The following is a 16985-nucleotide window of genomic DNA, read 5'->3' on the forward strand; positions in this document are numbered from 1 at the left end:
TAGTCGAGACTCTTGGCTCTCTCCGGCGTCCGGCCTGTTCATTTGCCAGTTTTCGGCGTTCGGCGTGTGGCGCTACTTTGCAGGCGCCGAAATTGGCGCAAAACGTTAAATGTCAAAAAGATGACATGTAAAATGATGTTTCGAGACGTGTAAGGATTATAAAAAGACAAAAATATTCAATGAATTGCCTTCAGACAATATTCTACGGAATCGCTAGCTTGAAAGTTTAAATATTTGCCCAGGTAGGGATTTCAAAAATCTTTTAATCAGCAATAGACTTGCATGTATAATTTAAAATGTATTTTAAAATTAGGTATTCTTCACTAACATAATGTTGTCGGCAAGCCTTTCCAACAGTGCTGCTAATGTACCGATCCCGATTGAAACATCCTCTGTCTCCGCAAACAGTTCTTTGCTTGCTTAAATCTTCATTTTCTTTTTCTTCGTCTACTTCCAATGTTGTGGGTATTAACAAGTACTGAATTCCGTGAAATAATTAAATTTAAGAATACATATGTATATTAGGAACGATTATCTATGCAATTAATATACTTAACTAATCGAAAATTTCGATTAAAATGTAGTAATCATGTTTTTACCCGACAAAGTAACAACTGGTGACAGCACAATGTCAGAAAGTCAAGTTTCAAATCGCGTGGTTCCGAACCCAAATCGCCCGTTCGCTAGCGCCAAACGGCTTACAAGTGCATAATGGTATTTTGCTCAAATGAACAGGCCGGAGAGAGCCAAGCGTTTGCGTCTCGACTATGTAGAAGGTCGTGGTAAAATGCAATCAATATGTCGCGGTCATTACGAACATTTAGAATATATCGGATGTCCCAGAACTCGCGCGTCAGCCGTAAACCACAAATTCTGTTCTTCCATCTGATATAGGATTTTTTTTCTTAAACCATTTAGTTTTTAAATTACAGCCATTTTAAGATAGCCAATCACAGAAGAGTGATTAGTAAAGTGTATCAGGTGAATTATTCCGTGTAGGTAGGTACTGTTGTTACCAGGTAACAAAATTAATGTTAAAAAGTCAATATTTGTCTGGTCAACTATGCAAACGTTTTATGCTAGCGTCAAAGTGACATTAATTAGTACATTTGAAAATGAAAAGTGTCGATTTTTGAACAGCAACACAGTAAGAAATATTCACTCCCGAAGAATACACCGAAATGATGATAATCTACGGGGAAAGTGGCAGGAATTCTAAAGCGACCGTAAGGTTGTATCATGGACGCTTTCCACATCGTCGGCATCCTAGTTCGGACGTATTTTTAGGTTTAGTGAACAGAACAAGAACCATTGGTTTTTTGGTTCCCGATAGACTACGAGTTGGTGGTGTTGACCGCACGGTTCGCACTCCTGATACGGAAAGAGTCGTACTTCAATCATTTACGGAAGATTGAACGAGAAGTGTTAGAAATGTGGCCGACATCCTGAATCAATCAAAAAATACTGTTCAAAACATTTTAAAAGGTAACCACATGCACCCGAATCATTACACCAAAGTTCAACGTCTATTATCCGAAGATTATGCACCTCGATTTTAACTCCAAGAAGACGAGGAGAATCCAGACTTTCTTGCAAATGTGTTACTTACGGATGAATCCTATTTTTGCCACAAAGGGACTTTTAATAGTCACAATCTTCACGTATGGTCGGGAGAAAATCCACAATTTGAACATTTACTTTAAAAATGTACTTTTCGTTTAATGTTGTTTCCGTTTTCTGTTAAATGTCAAAGTGACAGCATTTAATAAAAGTTGTCCAAACATTTCATCACAGTTTTTTAACACCAACATCTAAAGTCATTTCCTCGGAAACGCATACATTTAGTAGAGCTACCTTCAAGAAGGCGTATGTGATTGGTTATCTTAAAATCGTTTTCATTTCAAAACTAACATGCTTTTGGCGTTTTTTGTTGTAGAATCCTTGTTGGAATAAATATTAAAATTAGCAGTTAACGGCTGACGCGCGAGTTCTGGGACAGCCTGTATAACTCAAGAAGGAGAAATCATAAAAAATTTAAATAAAGGAGAATTTTATAAATATTTAGGTATTAATCAATCAAATCATATTCAACACTCAATTATAAAATTTAGAAAAGCAATTTTATTTAAGAATTAAATCTATTTTAAAATCAAAATTAAACGGTAATAATTTAATTAAAGCAGTTAGTATGCTGTTCTATTACTGGCCTACTCTTTCGGTGTTATAAAATGGTCAAAAACTAATTTACAGAACATAAACATTAAAACTAGAGTTCTTTTTACCAAATTTAGTAAACACCATCCTAAATCTGCTATTGAAAGATTTAATTTACCACGCGAAAACGGTGGTAGGGGTTTTTCAAATCTAGAAATACTGCTAAAAAATCAAATTGCTTCACTAAAAAATTATTTTCTCTATAGAGTCGTGATAACACTTTTTTTAATGCTTTGGTTTCAGCGGATAAAGGTTACACACCTTTAAATTTAAGTGACTATATCATTCATTACTTTATAAACCAATAAGAATCTTTGATTTTCTTTAGTTACCATGTATTACAGCGGTTATTGTAGTAACCAGGGCGATTTCGAATATACGAACCTTTGTATATTCGAATATACCAACCTTTGTATTTTCGCTCGCCGCCTTAATTTACAATTTTTTTTGCGCTAGCCGTCACATTAAATCGCTCTGATACTCAATGCGCCCAGTCGGTTTCGGGAACCTGTTTATTTATTTATTTAATTCATGATATAGTCTACCCGTATACAACTCGAGGATGGAAAATTCTCGATTACTCGACGTGTCGTATAATCGAGAATTTTCAATCCTCTAGTTGTATAATATACAGTGCGCCCAGAAATGTGGTAGCAAGTTTTTCGATTGGTCCCGCAAGATGACACTTTTTTACAGAGACCTTTTTTATGCATGGCAACACAGATAATTAAACTATAGTAAGATAAATCCATGATAGTAAGACTGTCAAGTGGGATTACATTTTCGGGGATGCGCTCAAGTGGCGCTGCCCGAGCGTTAGGCCAAACTAATGTATAACAAGTTGCATATCTGACTAGTTTCTGTATACCTAGTTGCCTATTTTTTTTTCAATTTAATTTAAATTGATACTTATTTAAAAAAAATAAAAACGACTAATTAAGTATTGAACATTTTAATACAAATTCTAACATATACAACAAATTAGTAGTTCATTAAACGAGTTTGTGTGTAAATTGGGATTTTTTGGGCATGAGTGGGCTAGTTTAAAAGGCGAGTGAAACTGAATTGAAGGGTAGATCTAGTTCAATAATTTGATTTTGCGTTAATTTTTTAAAATTCTGGAGATAATTTTAGAATCGTGCAAAAGATTTTTTAATTTTGAAATTGTTTTTCGCTGATATCGGTCCATATAATAAATGTTTCTACCTTTTGATAAAGACTACTAACTTTCCTGCATTCAAGTAGTTACAACACACTAGAAGATTTTGTTGCGGGTCTATTTTGGGCCTTGGGCATAACAGGAAGGATTAGATTCTCTACAGTGGGATTTTCAGTAATCCTAGAATTTTCAATTTGTTCAGCTGGTCTAACATTGTTTATTGAAGTTTGTTTATCTTCACGAAGAAAAATCGACGGCAGGGCGTATTTATGGAGTTTTGTTTTTTGAGTAAAGAAATTGTTGCTAAAATGTTTCTCGCAAATAAAGGCATTATCTGTTTTGAAGGGTGGTGCAACATTTACCTAAAGCTTCTATCCCTCGTTTCCTTTGTTCTTCTAATTTTGGAAATTTAAAATCGCCGATCCTGTTGTTTACAAAGCATTTATGTTTAATTTTTCCCATATCCAAATAAATAAAATAAAAATTGCGATCTGAAAAAACATATTTCGTACTTTTTCAAAAAGAAAAAAATAACTTACCAAATAAAAAGATAACAAAAAATTATCTCAAAATACTGGTTTGGAGTTAAACAATTTATAAAATTTATTGACTAAACCTTGACAGAAATTAGAAAATTCAAAATTACTGATGACATTATTAATTAATATTCAAATCAACCTTTCTTTAAACGGAAATTCCCGATCGGATTAACGAGTAAATTCCGTAATTTAGTTTGGCCTAACGCTAGAGCAGCGCTAGTGTTGTCAGTGTCTCCCATGTTTTATACGGGTTTTGAAAGTCTTAATTCTGTTGATGGTCTGTGCATGGCAACACAGACAATAAAACTATAGTAAGACGTCGCACAGCTACCCAATTTTTGGAAACGCGATTCCAGCGCGGCTCGAGCAGTTGGCCGAACTAATTTTATAGGCATGCTTGATGGTTGTTTAACTTAATAATTTTTTTCTCATTTAAAGTAAAATGTCTTTAAAATATACGTTTTATTAATTATGTGTAATAAAAAAATTAACAATAAATGAATTAAATTAAAAACTGGAACCAACTAAAATTAATATTCTGAAAAATTCACATTTTCTTCGTAAGTAACATGTCTTTGACAATTTTTTCTTTCAAATTCTCTTCTTACGTCCAACAATTTTGTTCGGGAACAACGTATTTATGTATCCTCGAGTGTTGTGTACTTGAAAAGCAATTATTATTAAATGATTTTGACATAATATACAGTATGTCCCCTGGCTGAGTTTACAAGAGGGAATTTTTTTTATTTTTGATTTTACGCAAACACTTCAAAGGAATAACATTTTTTGCTTCATTTGAGACCCCCATTTCTGTTATTAAAAAGTCTTTTTCAATATAGAGGAAAACTTAACATTAAAATAAAAGAAAATTCTGAAAAAATATTTTACTTTCTTTTTTAAATCAAACTATAATTTGATATAAAACAATTCTATTAACTCTGCGCCGTTTTCTGTACCTAATTCAACCCTATATCGAAGTTTAAGCTTCCGAACACCGGTCCAATACTGGATCAAGTAGATTCTTTGTTCTAAAGAAATAGTAATAAATTAACAATAATTAACAAATTTTAACAGAAAATGTTAATCTAAGAATGCACTACATACTGAGATTTTAAGAACGGAAATTGGGGTTTCAAACGAATCAAAAAATGTTACTCCTCTGAAGCTTTGCGAAAAATCAAAAATTTTTTTTCCTCTTGTAAACTCAATTCGGGGACATAGGTACTGCGTATACCCTGTTTTAAAATCCGCTGAAATTTTGGTTGGTGAAAAACTTCTTATTGCCGCAATCCACGTGATTTTTTCAATGTCTGAAGATGGAAAAGCAAAAAATGTAAATTATTTACGGCCCCGGCAATGTATGCACATTTGCAGGCAGATATTTTGCATTTAAATTTTACTTTACCCATTACCCTCCCACTTATGCCGAAAAATAAGTATGCAAATATTTGTACTCTTTTTGTTACCGGGAACCGGGGGGCACACACTATTGTTTGGTTTCTTTTTGTCTTGAAACTAAAAGTATAACTTTATTAAGAAGTCAGTTTCACCACTTAAGTTTTTACCTTTCTTAAATTACGTAGCATAGGTATTCACAAATTGCCCAAAAAGTTGAAAATTTTTATTCTTTATTGTTTTCTTATTGACAACTTCTCAATACTAAAAAGGTTGGATATTATAATTACTTAATAAATGTAAACAAATTTAATTACAATTAATAACATAATTACATAAACATTTTTGTTTTATAATACAAAAATTTCCGATAATATTGCGGAATCTGAAAAAGTGCCCCGAATGCTTGCAGCGTTTCCACGTTGAATGGCAAGGGAAATCCTCTCGAAAAGGAATTTCTTTGATTTTGAATCGCCTGATTCCGCGATAAGTCGGTTTCCGATGACATTAATGAAATCGATGGCTTCTTTGCACCAAGGGCCTAAGGTTTCAAATGCTAAACCTTTAAACACGTAGTTTGACGAAATGATTGAACTATATTTGCTATGTTTGCGTTTGCAAGCCATTTCAGCGGCAAAACCTGAGACTTCAGATGATTTCAATACGTAACTGTCTGCAAGTGTATCTACAACAGTAACGTCCCAAACCAAAGGTTGACCTTTAATCCACGGTACTAAAGTCATCCCATCTGGGCGTTTTCCGTCATCCCGAGACAGTCCGTTTGGTTCTAAAATTGAATTCACATGAATTGAAGTTAAAGACCGATTGATAATGGAATTAATTTCAGTGTGTCTTGAAAATCTACCACTGCTTTTGAAACAACTTAGACCGTGGGTGTCAATTTCGTCAACTTTCGCATTGCACTTGCAAATATGAGGTGTACAAAGATTACAACCCAATCTTAAACCAATACAAACTTGGAAGGAAGTGTTATCTAAAAGTGTACCAATATTAGGAGAAGGTATTGCATGTAACCAAGATCCTGATTCTCTGCATTGCAAAGCTTTAAAACGAGCCAAGTCTCTAGGTGAATTAAAGATTAAGTCATTGGCAATTATTCCTTTGATATTAATATTATCCCAATTCTTCTGAAATTGTGGAATTGTTGGTATTTCGTTCTCATTTGCTACACCCCAGACTGCTAAAGCTTCATCATAATGGTGAATATTAAGCTCATTATCCTTTGAGTTTAGTAATAAAGAAACAAGCTTTCTAAAACAAGATGAATCAAAAATTTTCGAATTTAAATTGTACCTGTCATTTGACCGGGAGGATCCTGAGGATAATATTAATAAATTAATAAATGCCACAAATTCTTACCTTTTTATTCATAGGAAGTCTTATACCTTTAATACATTTTAATTTTTTTCAGAAAAGTGTCACATTTGACAAATATTTTTGACTGTTTTAAATACAACGGTAATAATCGAAATTTTACGAATAAATACGACGGAGTGTTTTGGCCAACTGCGTGCGGAGCAGCACTGTCGAAGCTATTCCCAAGGTTGGTAGAACTGACTAATTTGTATAATAGGTTGCCTCGTTGAAAATTGGGGGGCGGGGGGGAAAGTAATTCGTGACGTAAAATCAACCCAGAAATTTTGGGTGTTCGAATAGAACCCAAGGGTTATAAGCTCCGTGGAGTTTATTGGGCGGCTTTTTGGGCTTTATTCTAGCAAGGGAACACCTAATGCATGATCGACAGACTCTGTCGTAAAAGTTTAGTACACTGTGACGTCACGAGTAACTTTTGCGGGGGGAAAAAATTCAAACTATTGCTTTAAATGGCAACGAGGCAACCTATTATACAAATTAGTCAGTTCTACCAACCTTGGCTATTCCAACTTTTTAAATGGGATTGAAGTGTCTTACTATAGTTTAATGGTCTGTGCATGGCAACGCCGCTATCTAAATTGAGATAAATAAATGTCAAGAATTGTCAAACGTAAAACATTCAAATTTAAATTTTATTGAAAATGTTCAAATTGACCACCATTATGCTCAATGCATAACTTCGAGCAACATCTTGACAAATTTTAGTGCACAAATCGGGGGTAAAAATTGTTCGGAAAACCTGCTTAACATATTCTTTTGAAAAAATTCAAAAATTGAATGTTGCAAGCGTCGTCTGCGCTGATCGTAATAACAAGTCGTGCCAATCGCTCAAAACTCTGCGTCCGGAAAAAAGTCAAAATATCGGTAGATGTCACCACCTCGCGCGTTATGGGAAACTGTAATAGTATTACAGAAATTACAGAAGGAAAAATTTATTCAAATTGTCAAAATTTAAATGTCTAGCTGTTTCTAGCGAATACAAATTGATATCACAAAATGATTTGCATTATTGTCATTGAAGTTCTTATTGTATTTATTATTTTGACAATCAATGACAATTGATACTTATTCGAGTTTCAAACCCTTTTTATGTCTAGCTGTTTCTCGCGAACACAAATTAATATTACAAAATGATTTGCACCGATTATGATTGAAGTTCTTATTGTATTTATTGTTATTTTGATAATCAATGACGAATTAATGGTTGACATTTATTCTAGTTGTAAACCTTCCGTAGTTATTACAGTTTCCATTCATTCGCGATCCAACTGATCCAAGTGCCTCTGGTGGCCATTTCACATCGAATGGCACGCTAGGATGGCACGACTTGTTATTATCGGCGCGGACGACGGTTGCAAGATTGAACAAATTTGGCCATGACCAACTTCATTAAACTATGTTATGGCCATCCCAAATGTCGAAAAAAAGTAAACCAAATGACAAGTCGATGATGGAGATGAAGTGGCGATATCTAGTGAAATTTAGAATAACCACACATTTAAAAAGTTAAATATCAGGTTATGTCATATGCTATTTCATTGTCAAAAACTGTCAGTTTATACGTTTTCGTCGTGGAACTTGATCATTTCGGAGTAAAACGATGCCAGCATTACAGAATTCGAGGTTCTAAGACGCTAACTTTCCTCTAAATGCGTTTTTACTCACGCAAGTGTGAAGGATCACAGTCATAGACTAATCACAGCAAACTAACGCCGAATCGGAATTTCGTCGTGGAACTTGAACATTCCGGAGTAAAACGATGCAAGAATTACAGAAATCGAGGTTTTAAGACGCTAACTTTCCTCTAAATAGGTTTTTACACAAGCAAATATGAAAGATCACAGCAAAACCACTCCGAATGGGAATTTCGTCGTGGAACTTGATCATTTCGGAGTAAAACAATGCAAGAATTACAGAATTCGAGGTTCTAAGACGCTAACTAATTTTTCATGTTCCTGCCATAGTGTCATAAAAGTATAAACTGACAGTTCTTGACAATGAAATGGCATATAACATAACCTGATATTTAACTTTTTAAATGTGTGGTTATTCTAAATTTCACTAGATATCGCCAATTCATCTCCATCACATGACCAACTTCATTAAACTATGTTAACGAATTTCTTTTCTAGTACCACACATTTCCCGAAGAACCTCAAACGATTTAGCTCTAACTCCACTGTCGCTGGGAAATTGAAATAAAGGTTTTTCAGAATTGCCACAAATGATGCATTTAATGAACATTTTCAGAGTTTTTTGATTGACAAAATTTCAAATTTGACGGCAATTTTACCTTGATGTCTAACAAACAGATGGCACCACTTCATCACTATCCACATAGACAAAATAAGAACATATAGAACGCAAACTCCCTATACATTTTTTGGGCACATAAGGTACTATATCTTTATCTCTAAAGATATAGTACCTTATGGGCACAAAGCGTTTACCGCCATCTCTTATCTTGGTGACGGTGCAAAATCACAGCCTACTGGATGCGTTTACCTTTCCTTTGATTTTTTATCATTGCAAATTTTCACAACAAATTAAAACGCCAACAATAGGTACTTTCGATATTTTATTTTCAACAGTCTTTGATACAGTTCTGCTTTATTTTTACAAATATTATTTATAAATGCTATCGTTCCCGTATCCTACCATTTAAAATTATATTTTACCCCTTAATGTAAATGTGGTTAAATGAATTATTTTACCAATAATTTTATCTTCAATTTTATTTTTAAGTGAACGAAAAATTAACATTAGGTAGGTACTTATGTTTGAATTACCGTTGAAATTTTGCTTTTAATATTATCGGCCGAAGTTATGTTACTCAATATAATTTGGAAAATATTATGCATCTTATAAACATTTTTTACATACTCTAAAAACCCACACTTGCCACTTTCTGCTAAATTTTAGTATAAATCCAAAAATCCTTCCAATGTGCTGTTTTTTTAATCCAAAATTTTTTCCAAAGTAGGTACATATTGCGTAAATGAAGGACTCTTTCCTGCCAAAATTTTGTGTGCCCCGGATTTTTGTAAACTCCACAAGCAAAAGGTTTCTCGCAACGTGGGCGAAATGTCCCTCCCTCCAGATTAATATCAAAGAGTTTGTCAAAAAAGTTATTGTTTTTGTAGTTCCCAAGTCTTCATCATTTAGGTTTGTTCTACCTGTTAGTTAAAATATATATTAGATTATTAACAACAAATGTTATTAGAAATTACCACAGTTAACTAATAGCGTGATAGTTGAATTTATCATGATTATGACGACTCAAAACTTGAGTTGCATAGGACATCTTTTGGATCTTATCTGCATGTACATGCAGATCGTAATTTTGTGGTGGGCTCTTAATTCGCCCCACGCTGAATCATAAAGATAAACCTTCACTATATGGTCCAATTTCACACTTAAAATTTCTTCGTTTACTTCCCAAACCAAATCTTTTGTTATCCTATAATTTCTAATTCCTTTAATAAGATATGATGTATCAAATAATGGTGTAATCTCTTGGTCTTGAAGTATTATTTTTCTTCCAATTTGTTGACTGTTTTCTATATAAATTTTGCTTGATTCTCTCAACAACAAATTTAGCAATCTTAGCAGCGGTACTACATTATTTGTGAACGTGATACAGCCTCATTTTGAATTACAAGATAGTGACATAAAGATTGACACTGCTTTGACTGATTTTTAGATTATTGAGATTACTTTGATTTTAAAGTTTTGACTTTTTAAAACATTTGCGCCCTCTTGCGGTGTGGTGAGGGTGCGCTAAACGATTTTCCAAAAATGTATTAGGGACTTTTCATTCTATAGTATTTTATTTTCTCTATGACTATCCATGACATACTTCATACGAAGCCCATTTTAATGGAATTGGAATGGCCATAACATAGTTTAATGAAGTTGGTCATGATTTGGCTTTTCGAAAGTGCCATCTTGTGACACTTTGTGTAAAAGTTGCTACCACATTTCTGAGCGCTCTGTATGATAATATAATTTCAGATATTGTTAAGCCAAATATACCTGACACTATAGCAAATATAAAACAGAAGTCTTTACATGGGAGATACTTTAAAGAACTGGAACAACCAGAAGTTAATATTCAGGCCTCTCATGCATGGCTTAAGAAATCAAATATTCACCCTGAGACGGAGGGTTTTATATTTGCAATACAAGATCGTGTTATAAATACAAGAAATTATAAAAAACACATATGCGGTTTACAATCGATAATTGATAAATGTAGGATTTGCGGAACTGAAGGGGAAACAATTGAACACATCATTTCTTCTTGCACCGTTTTGGCTCAAAGCGAATATAAAAAACGTCACGATATATTCGCTAAAATTATACACATGAATTTAGCTGTTAAATTCAATTTATTAAAGAATACACAACCACATTATAGTTATACACCAGAAAGTTGTTTGGAAAATGACAGTTACAAGTTATATTTTGATAGAACAGTTTTAACTGACATTCATATTAAGCATAACAGACCAGACATTATTATTTTAAATAAACAACAAAAGCAAGCATATCTTTTAGATATAGCTGTTCCAAATTCACATAATATAACACAGACATATAACACAAAAATTAATAAATATTTAGAGCTCTCCGTTGCTATGAGAAAAATTTCAATTTTACCACTTGTAATTTCAGCAACGGGAATAGTACCGCAATCTCTTTTTAAAAATTTAAAAATTCTGGATTTAGATAACACATTGGTAGTTGAGATTCAAAAAGGTATATTATTATACTCATGTCACATCGTTAGGAAGTTCCTTAACATTGACACAGAACATAATAAAACACAACAAAGTGAAAATGTGGAGGCGAGACGCCGGTAATTATGTTGATAAGCACTGCACTATTACTTGATAGTAATATCCGTAATAGTGTATGTACTGCGGCAAAATTGCCGTGCCGCCGGGTGGAGGTGGGATATGAAACATATACATATAGTTCTCTTTGACTCCCTTATGGCAACTGATATGTTATTTGATAATAATCTATTAATCATAGGTGACTTTAATATGCCTGATTTCCTAACTTTATCACAATCGCGGGGTTATGCAACAACATCCTCCATATATACACATTTTTCTCGCTTTTTAGATTTCTTTAATATGAGGCAGTTTAACGAAATTGTGAATAGTATTGGCAGGTTGCTAGACTTAGTTATGTGCAATAAGTTCTGCCGTGTTGCTAAAGCAGGCGATGTCCTTGTTCCGGAAGACAACTACCACCCGGCACTGGAGATAACTACGAGCTGGACGGAAGACACTCATAGCTTTCCGACTTTCTCTTCTTTGAACTATAACTTTAGAAAAGCAGACTTTTATAGTCTATATATTGAGTTGTCTAGTATAGATTGGTCGTTTCTAGAACAAGCATATGAAACTGAGAGTGCTGTCGATTTGCTTTATCAAAGGTTATACTCAGTTTTTGATAAACATATTCCGAGGAGGGGTGGGTCTCTTGGCACGTATCCTGCTTGGTTTGACAGGGAACTGATATACTTAATAAGGAGGAACTATAAGGCATGGCAAAGATATAAGCGTTCAGAACGAATTCATGCCTACAATATTTTTAAACAACTCAGAGCCGAGGTTAAGGTGAAAGAAAGACACGCATACAATAATTACGTGAATAGGATGAGCGCCAGTATCAAAGCTAATCCTAAATACTTTTGGAGTTTTGTGAACTCGATTCCAGACGTCATGAATTATGATGGGTCTATATTAAAAGATCCTAAAGATATCGTAGATAAGTTTGCTGGGTACTTCTCGAAATCATTTATGGTAAATAATAAAAATCAACAATCTAATCAACGTCCTACTGAACTTGTGAACAAAAACGTGTTATACTTAAGTATATAAGTATATATCGTTTAAACGATATATCTGATGATGATGTACAAAAAGCTATAAAAAAGCTGAAAAATAGTCAAACGGCTGGCCCTGACCAGATACCCTCTTTTTTACTTTGTGACAGTAAAACAATTTTCTCAAGTCCCCTAAAAATAATCTTTAATCTTATTGTTAAAACTTCCGTGTTTCCAGCTAAGTGGAAGGAATCTCGACTCTGCCCAATATTCAAAAATGGTGATAAATCTGATACTTATAACCAACTATCGGCCAATAGCAATAATCAACAACTTTGCTAAAATTTTTGAATTTATTCTGTTTGAAAGAATATATCACCACATATCGTCAAAAATCTCTGTTAACCAGCATGGCTTTATGGCTCGAAGATCTACCGTCACTAATTTGGTTTCCACCACGCAATTTTTGTGTGAAAGTTTGGATGCGCACGGGCAGGTTGATGTTATATATATGGACCTGTCCAAAGCATTTGATCGCGTGAATCACAGGTTACTGCTTTATAAATTAGATGATTTCGGTTTGTCCGATGGGTTGATTTTGCTCATTGAGTCATATCTTCAGAAAAGGGTTCAGTTTGTTCAATATAGAGGCTTCAGATCGGAATCTTTCTCTCAAACTTCAGGGGTTCCTCAGGGTTCTGTCCTTGGACCCCTGTTTTTTAATATATTTATCAATGATCTGACCTCTTTATTAAATGAAAATTTTCAAATGTATGCTGATGATTTGAAGATTTATCGTACAGTTTCGACACTTGATGATTGTTCTAGGTTACAGAAAGATCTTGACATCATTCAAAAATGGTGCAATGACAATGATCAGCTAATCAATACTAAGAAGTGCTATGTGTTGACTTTCTCAAGGAAGTTAGACAAGATTATATGTGACTACTGGATAGGTGGGGTAAAGATACTGCGTGCTACTGAATTCAGGGATCTTGGAGTTGTGTTCGATTGTGGTCTCACTTTTCGCAATCATATTGAATATGTGACATCTGCTGCCTACAAATCTCTGGGTTTTGTTCTTCGTAACAGGAGATTCATAGTGCTGAGGCAATTGTATCGCTTTATAAGGCTTATGTGCGATGCAAATTGGAGTATGCTGGTATTGTTTGGTCACCAATATACAATAACCACACCTGGGCCTTGGAGAAGATTCAAAGACATTTTGCTAAATTTTTGGTATTTAATGAAACTGGTCAATACCCACCTAGGGGACTTCAGCACGAAACCCTTTTAGAATGTGTTCAGCTTCATTCATTGGCGAGTAGACGGGATTTTGCTAAAATCAAATTTCTGTCGGATGTCCTCAGCTTTTCTGTTGAATGCCCCTACCTTTTGTCAAAGCTTCTTATTAAGGTTCCTGCTTTTAATTGTAGAAGATGTGAAGTTTTTCAACTAAGATCTGCGACGACAAATATTCTACTAATGTCACCGTTATACCAGATGGTTAACAGCTGTTCAACCAAAGCTGACTCCAATAAAATCGACATATTCTTTACAAGACCCTCTGAACTCAGGTCTGTCCTGACATATGCCTCTTAATATAGCAAGAATATATATAAGCTGGCAGTAAGTGTGATTCCTAATGGGAGAGTAGTATCATGCTGCTACTCATTCCACTTACTGCCTAACTAATGATAGCTTGCCTGTAATTAAGTCATTACCTGTTGGCAAGCTTAACTAAATAATAATAATAATAATAATATACTTCAGATTTCCCTAGTAGGTACTTGTAAGTAGAAGTAAAAGCTTATGCATACGAAATTAAGTATTTACTTTTACTTTGATCTTTTACTACAAGTAAATACTTTTAAAGTGCGTCTATCGATATTTTGAAACGACTTTTTAAACACTAGTTAACATTTTGGGTCGTTTATGATGGTCTCATTACTAGGGGATTATTTACCTACCCTGTAACAAAAACTCTCGATGGTACCTGCGGATTATTGAGGATCGGTTACTCACCACTTTTACGACCATCTTTGTTAGCGGGCAATAAACCACTGAAGGAAGCAAAAGGTCGTTTTAAAATATCGATAGACGCACTTTACTTATAGTTTATACTTGTAAGTTTTTACTAAACTTTATGCATACGACCAAATGCTTCAACAATACCAATACAATAATGAATGCACGCAATTTTCACAATTGGTCTGAAAATCCTAGGGTTACAATGGCAATATTTTCTCTCTACAATCAACCAATACCTGTAGTTACATTGAATCGCATAAACAAGTTGTGTCCAAACCATGGATTGATCACTCTCTGCTCAAGATGATAAATCATAAGAGGCAGCTCTGGCGGAATTTCAGGCGCTCCGGTGCTCCATCTGATTATGACATTCACCGCAATTTCTCTAATCACCTGAAAAATGTCATTAATGAAAAGAAAACTAAATTTGAAAATAACTTACTAAATAATCCTAAGGCATTTTATGGACATCTGCGTAAGCATCTTTCCTCCAGAGTCAGTGTCCCAATCGTTCATAATCTTAGCGGAATTTTGTGTGGTAGCAGTCTCGAAACTGCAAACGTTTTGGCAGGGGTTTTTGCATCAATGTTTATCACCAGTTCAAACAATAACATACCCACAATTATTCATCTTTATGTCACACACTCCGACACTTTGTCCAATGTCTTATTTACGGAAGAAATAATTTTAAATGAAATCAACAATTTACCTGTGAACTCTGCGCCTGGCCCTGATGGTCTCACTTCTAAAACTATTAAGTTATGCTCCCAAAATTTGATTGGCCCTCTATGCAAAATCTTTCAGACATCGTTAACAAGTGGCAAATTGCCCACACAATGGCTTGAAGCCGTTGTAACGCCAATATTCAAAAAGGCCCATTAGTCTAACATCTAGCACGTGCCAACTATTTGAGAAAGTGCTAGTTAGACAATTACTCGAATTTCTACGAAATAAAAACGTTGTACCAATAAACCAACACGGGTTTATTCCTGGCCGTTCTGCCATAACAAATTTGCTTACCTCGTGTAACCAGTGGACCAAACTGCTGGACACAGGAAAAACTGTTGACATTGTCTACTTAGACTTTAGCAAAGCATTTAACAGAGTGCCACACTCTCTACTCCTACATAAACTCGAAAGATATGGCATCAATGGACATGTCCTGAACTGGATTGCGACATTTCTGTCCTCCAGAACGTTTGCAGTTAAAGTGGGTTCTGTGCTCTCAGACAAGAAACTCGTTATAATTGGCGTGCCGCAGGGCTCGGTGCTTGGTCCGCTATTGTTCACTCTTTACACATCTGACTTGCTTGCCAGATTACAATGTCCTTTTGCAGCTTACGCAGATGACGTAAAAATCTTTAGTTCATCCAATGAATGTAGAGATATTAACAAGCTACAAATTGATTTAAATTTTGTGACTGAATGGAGTGATCAGTGGTGTTTACCCTTGAATCCGGACAAATGTTCCGTCATGTATCTTGGTTTTAACAATCCAAAAAAAAATATATCAACTTGGAAACCGAGACATCACTGTAGTTGAAAATCAAAATGATCTGGGCGTCCTCGTTAATAACAAGTTGAATTGGGGCAACCAGAGCGCCAGAGCCGCTAGAAGGGCTTCTGGGGTTTTTCACTCAATCAAAAGAGCTTTCTCTAAACCAAGTCCTGAATTATGTTCAAGGTTATTTAAAATGTACATTAGGCCCCACTTAGAGTATGCGATATCAGTTTGGAGACCCTATCATGTGAAGGATATACATACGCTTAACCGAGTACAACATGCAGTGACAAGATGGCTTTAAACATAAGCCCTACAGAGAGAGGTTAAAGATTCTACAATTGCCTGAATTAGAAGTCAGATATGATAGAGCAGATATGATCCAGATATATAGATTAACACACAATATATGGCCAGGTGACATCTCGAAGTTCATAGACATGCAAACGGACCCCCGACTACGAGGACACCAATACAAGCTTAAGAAAGAGAAATTTAAGACATCTTCTCGGCAATATTTCCTAACAAACCGCGCATTTGAAACCTGGAACAAATTAGATAACACAGTCGTTAACAGCGCTAATGTCTGTGCTTTTAAGAAGCAATATGACAAAACGCAGTAATAAATCAGCACACAATTGTCCAATATACGGAATTATACAACCATTAAGTTGCTCAATAGGTTTGCCTCAGCAACAATTTAAATGAATAATAATAATAATAATAATAAAACATAACAGACCAGACATTATTATTTTAAATAAACAACAAAAGCAAGCATATCTTTTAGATATAGCTGTTCCAAATTCACACAATATAACACAGACATATAATACAAAAATTAATAAATATTTAGAACTCTCCGTTGCTATGAGAAATCTTTGGTGTTTAGAAAAAATTTCGATTTTA

General features: G+C 34.6%; 1 long non-coding RNA gene across 1 annotated transcript; it reads left to right on the forward strand.

Annotated features, from left to right (window-relative positions):
• Nucleotides 1–544: 544 nt before the first annotated feature.
• Nucleotides 545–1788, forward strand: LOC138122156 (uncharacterized). Its single transcript, XR_011156367.1, has 2 exons — nt 545–1231; nt 1288–1788. It is a non-coding gene; the product is annotated as an uncharacterized lncRNA (long non-coding RNA).
• Nucleotides 1789–16985: the final 15197 nt, after the last annotated feature.

The sequence above is a fragment of the Tenebrio molitor genome, chromosome 1 (genome assembly GCF_963966145.1).
Source record: "Tenebrio molitor chromosome 1, icTenMoli1.1, whole genome shotgun sequence".
Taxonomy (NCBI): Eukaryota; Metazoa; Arthropoda; class Insecta; order Coleoptera; family Tenebrionidae; genus Tenebrio; species Tenebrio molitor.